This window comes from Ylistrum balloti, unplaced genomic scaffold, assembly GCF_031769215.1.
Source record: "Ylistrum balloti isolate Yb309-2 unplaced genomic scaffold, AGI_CSIRO_Ybal_v1 Utg371194, whole genome shotgun sequence".
Lineage (NCBI taxonomy): Eukaryota > Metazoa > Mollusca > Bivalvia > Pectinida > Pectinidae > Ylistrum > Ylistrum balloti.
Window position 1 is genome coordinate 35,277 of NW_026782650.1, and position 10,014 is coordinate 45,290.

Below are 10,014 nucleotides of genomic sequence, written 5' to 3' on the forward strand. Positions count from 1 at the left end.
GCATCTTTCAATGCCAACACGCATGCAGAAACACACAGGATACCTCTGCTGTTTCTGGGGCGTAGTCTTTGTCTTCACCGTTTAAAAGTTAAACAGAAACTACCTAGGTTCAGACGGTAATTGGATTGCCATATATACAAATTGCACCAAAACGCCATTAAAATCAGTTACATGTTCAGAAAACCAGCTTCGTGGCCGTCATGTATGTTGCGCAGGAAGCACACTCCCATACACTGTCACTTGCTTCAAATGTCTCAGTTCCATCTCTCATGTCACTGGATTTTCCTTGCTTTTGAGTTTTGGAATTCCTTTCCATGGAGCTTTGCCACAGGAGACGACTCCCCTGCCAACTGTTGTCGTCTTTTCAGTCTGGTCCACATAGACTATTTTGGGCGTTCCATGGACACCACAGAATAATTGTTGGCAACATTTGAGAATGTTCTGTCCAATTCGAATGGTCCTCTCCAATAGCTTGTGAACTTGTGTGAACCTAGTTGATATTTTGGATAGTATACACAGTCCAGATCTCCTACTGGAATTTTGCCTAACATGGGTATGTGTTGCCCCCATTTTCTCCTTTACTTCTCTATCCCGCTGATTTGATGGGATGATATAGATAGGTGCTGTGACTTCCCTGCCTAGCTCAAGGACATGGCTGTTACCGGTAGACCCATGTGCCATAGACTGGTATGCCATGATATTAAAAAGTCAGTCCATGAGGTGGTCATTAACATACGAACCCAACATTGAAATCAATGTGCGATTAAATCTCTCAACCATACCATCTGCTGCCGGATAATATGGAGTGGTGAAGGTGAAACACTTTTTCACAAAGTGAGAAAACCTGTGCCTAGAACTGTTTACCTTGATCAGAGTTTATCACTACAGGTACACAAACCTTATCAATACGTCTCTATGATATCGGCAACGATAGTTACTGTCATGTTAGACACGGGAAAGGGAAAGGCCTCGGTCCATTTCGTAAAATAATCCTAACTGATAGATCGATTTCCGTTGCTGGTCAGTGGCATGTCACCACCAAGGATATCGGTTGCTATTCTTTCTATGGGCATAAACGAACCAACCCTCATCATAAAATTTCTCGTATTTTTATTTTTCACCTTTTTTTCGCATACTCCACATATTGCTGCATGCTGCCTCAGTAGTCCAGGCCAGTAAAGCTGTGTCTTATCTTGCTCAACATCTTCTTCCACTCCCAAGCCCGATGATCATGACACATCTTTAATATGTCAGTTTATAATATTGCATTTCACCATGGTCTCCACCCATTTCCGTATAATCGCGATGTCTGGAGACATGTTCTGGTTTGGTAAGGAAACCTGAAAGAATCTTCACCTCGGTTATAAGATGGGCTGAGGTATTGTAAGAGGTCGAAATGTCTGCACTTCACGAAAGACTTTGTTCTATTGTAATCCTCCGATTTCCGGTTATAACAAATTCCTAGGGACCATATATGTTATAGCCGAACTTTGCAATAACGTAATGAAATAGTTTTAAAACTTCCGAAATTAATATTCAGCAAAATATTACCGTGTTCTACCACATTAGTGACTGGTGTTTCTCTCCTTAAATTGAGCAGCAGTATCCGTAAAGGCTCTCTCAAGGTTTGTCCAAAACAATGGCGTTAGCTTTACAATGGTAGCGAAAAACGTCTCTGACTGGGAAATGACAGTCATCAGAATGAAAAGCACTGAATTTATTAGTGACGAATTAGCTTTACTATTAAGGTTATGTACCGATTTCCCCGTAGTCTCGAAGTGTAGATTTCATTGGAAATGCCATAATGACCTTAAGGACTAACACAGCCAGTAGTAGATTAGAGTGTGACATTTCGCTGACTTCATAGTCAACTTCAGCAGACAAAAAATGACCGTCGTGGAGCGCACTAGCACGGATGTAAGTAGCGTAGCGTAGCGTACGGCTGTGTAACAATCCTATGTATACTCAGGTCGAAAAATAGTGTGACGAGATGGTAAACAGACTATAAAAAATATGATCCACAAGATGGTAACAATGTACTGTGGTTGATTCGGCTACACTTGGCATCGGTGTTGCTTTAAGTTGACGAATACATTGATAGAGTGTAGAAGCGAAACATGTCAGAAATACATGTATGCTAGGGCTAAGGAGAGAATGACACTGCAGATTGTTGTTGTTGGATTCAATACGTTCGAACAGGTGAAGATTCAAATCAACTCCTTGCTGTAATTCCTCTATAGAAGTTGTCTGGTCTGCAACATATTCTTGCGAATTTCTTTTTCTGTGTCCAGACTATTTGCTGCATATCCATACTTGGCAGCTTATGAAGTATAGATCTTTTGTTATGATACACCTGTCTTTCCCCTAGTGATATGGAGGATCTCACCTTTCGTTTTGGCTTTCGCCCTTCTATAACGACACATGATTCTGTAATATTCAATTTGCTCGGTGTGCTTTGGAACCTTGCCGCTGTGAGCATCGGCAAATGTATTGGCAGTGGTGGTCAGATATCTACACACTGTCGTAAACCATTTGTCAATAATGCCAAAAAAGGTGGTCATACATGTATACCTTTGGTGTGTCACCAACATCCATATCCCATAGGTGTTCCATCAAGACTATCTAAAACAACAATATATCGTTTGTGAATAATCCCCCACATCCTAGCTTTAGTTACAGATAAGGATTCTTTGTGATCAGCCGTAGGCTGAGGGGGTCGAGATAGCTTTCTCGCTCCTACGCACTGTCTATGCCTCGTTTTAAAGAAAAACAAATATATGCAAATGAATCAGTCCATCCGTGTGTCAAACCGCCTGAGAGCCCTATAATTGAAAGCTAGACAACGAACACAAAAGGGAGGGGCAGACACAACCCCCAGTCTACGGCTGATCTCAAAGAATCCTCCTCATCCGTCACTAAAGCTAAGATGAGGGGAGTAGGGGTTCTTTTTTCGATAGCCTCCGGGGTTGAGATAGCCAGTTCAAAGAGTGTGAGCATGTCTACAGGAAAAAAATCAACAAAACCTAATAAAATAATAAAATATAAGTATATAAATTAGCTGATCAAGAGTACAAAATTAATTCTCAAATTAATCAATAGTTCAAAATTAATCTCGAATTCAAATGTCAGGAAAATCACCTTGAGAACACACAAAATTTAACTTTTCTTTCTACGAGAAAGCACAGCATCAGCAAACTGACTGTCACCACCAAGCACTTCCCTTTGGTAGAATGTAGCAAACGTATGGGAATTTGTCCAATTCGCAGACCGAAAAATGTCACGAAGAGGCACACCTGCATGATAGGCAGCAGAGGTAGACGTACTCCTAGTGGAGTGAGCCCTGAAATCGGCACTAATACCCGCACTGGATAACACTGAACGAATCCATCGGGCTAATGTTGCTGCGCTAGTAGCATTAAAGGTAACGTACGACATAAATAATTGTCTAGTCTTCTGGAGAGAAACAATATGAAACACATAACCATCGGTAATGGGCTGCATATGATTGCTTTACACAGAATTTGTGTAATAATCCGTTCATATCAACAAGAAGAGTACAGTTTTAAAGAACTTTTAAATTTTCCTCTTTTGGGTCTCGCCCCTCAGGCCCTCGGGCCGAGAACAAATAATTATAAAAACTTGGTTCCTCTTCCCAATGGACGTATCTGACAAAATAATTTGGTTAAAATCTGTTCAGTTGTTCATGAGAAGTAGCATTTTTTTGGAAACGAAAAAAAAGGTGGAAAAAAAAAGATGCTGGAGCCTGACACTGGGCCATGGCATAAGCTTCCCTATGTTAGGTTTCCTTTAATCCTAATTGTTAGTATCAAATATAAGAACTGACTGGATATCGAAGAGAATTCAGTAAATGATAGCAGATAGTCTATTAGATATGCCCAGGATAAATGCCATATATCTGTATATTATCGAAACCTGACACAAAACAATCCGAAGGGAATCCAACACAAAATCTAATATAGCAAGAAAGTACATGGAATTGGTGGTACAACCATGAAGTGATATAAAAACAACAGGACACAAAAAAATCTGAAAAAAATATTAATTTTGTATTTAATACAAATGGCTGCAAAGGAATGTTTAAAGATCAAATGCAGCCAGACAATTTGGAACAGAAATAATTGTATGACACCCGTTAGCAGTTATTGTACAAAGATTGCAAAGTTAGAATCCAGTCCCTTACATACATGTACAGCTGTAAAAATTGGGACCTCAATATGTACCTCTGAACAGGATCTAAAAAATATGAACACATGCAATCACTCTCACTCTCACAAAATCTTCCAATCTGCGATTCAAAACAAAACCAAAAACTTCAATCAAAACTTAGCATTAACAACAACTGAGGCTATTTTACTACAAAATCTGTTAAATTTGGTTATTGATTTCACATGAAACTTAGCAAATGCACATTTCATATGAAATTAATAGGCAATTTCCTTAAATTCAACATCATGTGAACACAAGTATTAGATTTTCATCAAATACTCAAGACATATGCTTACAAATGTATTATCACCTGTCCTACATGCTAATGGTAATAACTGATGAGGGAAAGGTTTTCCTCTACAGAAACAACAGTGTGGTATCTAGTGATAATCACAGTATCATATACAATTCCAATTTCATAATAAATCAGTCTGTTAATTATTTACCTACATCTTGTTCTATCAACATCAAACGAGTTGAACATTTTAGTATTTTCTTTTTAATTTATTGAAAATTTCATTCAAAGGAAGGTTTTCCAGGCCAGTTGTAACTCCCCCAGATTTGTCCCATGAACTATGTTATTGTAAATCCTGTTTTATAGAATCCCCCAAATTTAGACCATAGACTGTATTTACGTATATCCTGCTTGATAAGATCTCACAGATTTGGTCCCTGGACTATTTTTTGTAAACACTCCCTGTGTCACTCTATCTCTATCAAATTCTTTCATTCAAACATAGTTAATGATGCATGAAACATTCTGAAGTGCAGTTTTAGATAGGCAAATATTATTCATTAAATCCACTTGTTAGCTACAGTGTTTAAAATCCTTGAACAAATAATTATTTTCTAAACTTCTTGCTATCGTTTATTTTAGATAAATATTGTGGGTAAAGGTAATACTGAATCCAATTCTTAACAAGAAAAAACAAGAATCTGAAGTTATAAACAATCCACTCCTAACCTTTAGCTGTTAAACTGTGTCCATTGTCAATTTCTATCTCCTTCAATATCCTTCAAAGCAGTGTGTGTCATCTTATTAATACTTCATTTCGTGGTGAATCTAATTCTTAGGTAAAAAAATTAACAAAACAGCTTCAGAAAGATAAAATCTGCCTTAAAATTCTAACATAATTTCATTTCTCTGACATTTATATCATACATTTTTCTTTATTTTGCTTTTTACATATTTACATTTGTTGACCTTTGACCTAATAATTTTTCATATATTTTTTACAACAGAGATAAACTGTAAATCATACTTATTTTATGCAATCTAATTTTAGCACATTTTCATTTTGGCAAATAAGCACTATCATAAATTCCCTCCTAAGTAATAACAGAGACATATGATACAGAGGGATAAGAGACTAGGCCCAGTGTTGATTCTATGGTGTTAACTTTCCTGTTTGTTCTCTTAGCTGTAAAGTTATTGAAGTCCCCTCTTTTAACTGCTGTTGTCAAATCTTTTCTACCTGTGCCTGTATGCAATAGCATGTGCAGACTAAGCACTGACTGGCCTGACCAGAGCCATTTTGTCAGCTGGTGAGAAGTGAATCTCATTTCCATAACAATAATAATACAAACAAAGTGTTATATCACAAACCTTACATGAGTCAGCTGGAAAATTACTGTTAATGCCATCTCTCTAAAGATGATTTCATATTTCAGTCTGAAAGTGGTATGCAATGTAGGGTTGTAAGTAGCTTTAACATGAATTCTGTTTCAAAGATATCAAAAGTTAACAAAAATTATTTGTTGCAAAAATTAGCACAATCAATTTGAAAATTAAGTTTTTTTTTTACTATTTTTTTCTTAAATATTAGTAATATTATTCTTGAGAAAATAGTTTATGAAAATAGCAAGGCTAGTTTACTTCAATGTCTTCACTATATTGTTAGAAAAATATAAAGACAATTTCTTATCCCTCTGTATTAAATGTCCCTGATATAATTACTCTATAAAAAGTATGAATAAAGGGTGTCTCATATTTTAGTGCAACACATTCAGAACAAAAAGCACTAAAATAAGATAACTAGTACATGCACATTTACAGAATTCAAGTTATTTATATTTCCTTCTTTTCGACAAATATTTTTTGACCATTATACCATTATTCCTTAAAACTTTCTTTAGCAACGTCACAAACACTTCATCAATAAGAGCTGGAAAAGAAATCAATTGTTGAAATTAAATACATTAGTGAGTTTATAATTCTTCTTTTCAGAAAAAGACTGATTTTGTTTTTTTTAAAGTAATTCTATCTTAATATATAATTATAATAAAATGATATTACTGTTTAATGAACCACTGAAAATATAACTGGCCCATTTTAAAAAATGTCCTTTTGAAAAAAAAAAAATATTGAAAAAGAAAATTTCAGAATGTTTTGTAAAACTGATTTTAAAAAGTTGATTTTTTTCTGATTATCACATGTTGAATCAAGAACATGTGATTACTTTCTACACCTCAAACATCACAAATACGCTGTAACTTCCTATTCAAAAATCGATACATGTAGGAATATTTCATTAGATACCAAGCACCTGCAAAATATTTTTAAAAAACTCTACACCTTACTCATGATAAAATGATAACACTCTTTTTTTTATCAAAGAAAGACAAAACAACAGAATCTACATGTACATCATTCTGACAATCATTCATAGCTTCTCACCAATACACAATATATACAGTAGATCAATACTGTTCACATAATACATACCATACAACTCTTTATAAGAATTGTGCAGTGATAAGCCACGGTTAATATTGCCTCTTCCCCCTCAATTGGACCTAAGTACAATGACATCCCCTGTGGTTTCAATAATTTTAAATTGAAGCCAACAATTGCAATAAAGGCAGATAAACTGAGTAAAATATTATAACATTATTACAGTTTTTCATTTCATGAAAGGAGTTAGAGAAATATTTATAGACTGAAATTATTTTATAAACTAGTGGCTTCTCATGAAAACCATTGATCTACTTTATTCCAACTTCATGATGGCAGGAGAAATCCAGTCATCCTACTTAATGAACATGTGTTATACAAAGTGCAACATAACAGTCATGTAAAGATTTCATCGATGACTTCCTTCATTTTTCATGTTGCATGAAAATTTGGTAACTGATGAACTTGGCACTGAACTAGGCACCATACATATAATACACTTATACACAAAGTTGTGACATCACAAGCACATGTCACAGCTTCAGATAACTGAACATGCCACAGAGATATACACAGAAAATGGAGTACAATCCCTCAAAATTTAGGATATACATTTGGCACTTCTTCAGAATTACATAGGAATAATGATATAAAATGAATAAAAATATTTCAGGCCATGATCTGTAACTGATAATAATGAAAAAAATGAAAAAGAAAGTTGTTTGAGTATGAATGGTTTATCTATGGAGAGATTTACTGATTCATAAGTTACCTCCATACAAATGTGACAGAGGGTAATATTGTCTACACAATCATGTACAAAATCTTATTGAAACTTGATGATCTTGATTAAAAAAAAATTATCTCCATTTTCTCGTCTAATTTTACCAAGGGACAATTTTCTGTTTAGTTTAGATATTATGTTTAATACTAGAATTCCCCGTGTATTACCTGTAACAAACATGATCTGTGGTATTTTTACCATCCTAAAGACAGACAATACAAATATTTTTAATAGTCTCATGATTCTAGAATTAAAACGTCTCAAGTAAAAATGAAATCTATCCGTACTTAACAAGAAATTGAGCCAAACTACCTCTCCACTGAATTTATAATGAAAATATAAATAATGAATCTCAATATATCCAGTAATTTAGTCCTGAAATAACTTAACACCTTCTTTAAACATTTTTCAACAATTTACATAATTTAATCTCTATACAAGTTATAACTTATATAATATATATTTGTATTCCACACACACCTTAAGTGATGCCAAGCCAGTTTCTGTGGTAAATGCATGACAGTTCATAAGCCAACTATATACTTAGAATTGCTTGTAATAACAAGCCTAATTAAGCCTGGTATAGTAAATAAATCCATACTGACTGCGAGTCACTCTTGGAACTATTCACACACTTGTATCATCTGAGAATACAAATCACAACAGTTTCCTAACAAATTAATAAAACCACAGTTTTAGACAACAAATGAACATACTGATGTTTAACAAAACATATTCTGGAATATTTCATTTTTGAGCAATCTGAACACATAGGTAACTAGACACATCTCATCCTTAGAACTTGTATACATCAAACCCTACCTCAATAGTCTCATTCTCAAAATGCACATGCCTCACAATATCAGAAAACACGAGTAACCACTCTTAATTATTTAATTCTTCACAATAAAATCAATGTATTATGTGTATCTATGTATCAATTTTTTTCACCAAGTAACAGATGATATCAACAGGTGCTGATCGAATGGATCAGAGTGTAACAAAAATAGTTATAAATCTCCATCCCTATATAAGGCAACAACAACTACTACTACCTCGTCTTGTACCAGACTTATTACCAACTCTGTCACTTTGTTTCTCTTATTCATCAAATGGCAGACCAAACAATCTTGTTTCTTATCAATTTCATCAAATGATTCATGAAAATAATAAATTTTTAAACAGTATCTTGACAGGCACTAATTATCATTTTTGTTGGAAGAGTTTTTGAAAATTGATACGTTACTGGATTATTAATTGCCAGTGATCAAAAGATTGAATCTTCTGGGTCTCTGAACAAACAGCATGCTAAAACTGCTACCAACATTTTCAGTTAATACGAATACGGTAGTTAGATTAAAGGTGGTCACCAGTGGAGAAAATGTCAATTTACCGATCGAACAGAACCCAGAACAAAATCCTAAATGAATACCAAGTTCCAGAGTTCTGAAAAATGCCTTATTACATGCCGGCTAATTAATCAAGGAAATCCTTCTACGATCTCACAGATTGACTAGATAAAATAAAAATTAGGCAGTTATATTTAGCCTTTGAATCCCATAATACTTTGCACATAGCACATGTAATGATGAAAACAAGATGGCTGGAAGAAAACTACAACAAAATCTGTCACAGAGAGAAAACTGGAGTGGAATAAGCAACATCTAGAATTTCTTTCATAAAACAATGTCCAGGTGCTTTTGTATACAAGAACTGGGAACAACCTCTCAATCTGATGTAAGCCAAGAATCATATAGTACTATTTTTTTTGTCTATGTTGCCTCATTTTCGATACATATTTTCACTGTTCTAAATACAACTTGAGATCACCTTCTTCTGAAGGAAGTGTTCTCCTCGTCCGCTGGATACTCAATCATCCAATACCAGTCAGAAAACAGGTACAGCCATCAGAGAGCTGTGCAGTGGGAAAGTTGAAAGTTTAACAATACTTTATAAGGTGACAGGTGATCACCTTTGAAATAACTATCAAAGCACTTCTGTAGCATTGGCCAGGGGCAGCTATATTTCAAATTCTTAAAAGCTTCAAGTAGCACGTTAAATATTTGTTAAAAAAACTTATCCGAAATAGGCTCTTGTGTACTAAAATTTATGAATTGTCCATCAGATATGGGCCATTGACAAATTGTCTCTCGGTTACCGTTGCTTTGTTTCTTTTCATGTTGAAACAGTCGCAAGCGGGCTAGTAAAAGGGAGAATAGAACAGAAAGACATCAAATGCTACAAAGAGTATAGACAACATGATGACCCCCCCCTTGCCATTCCAACCACTTCTTTTACTACCCATTACCTGTTAATTCTTAAAACAACT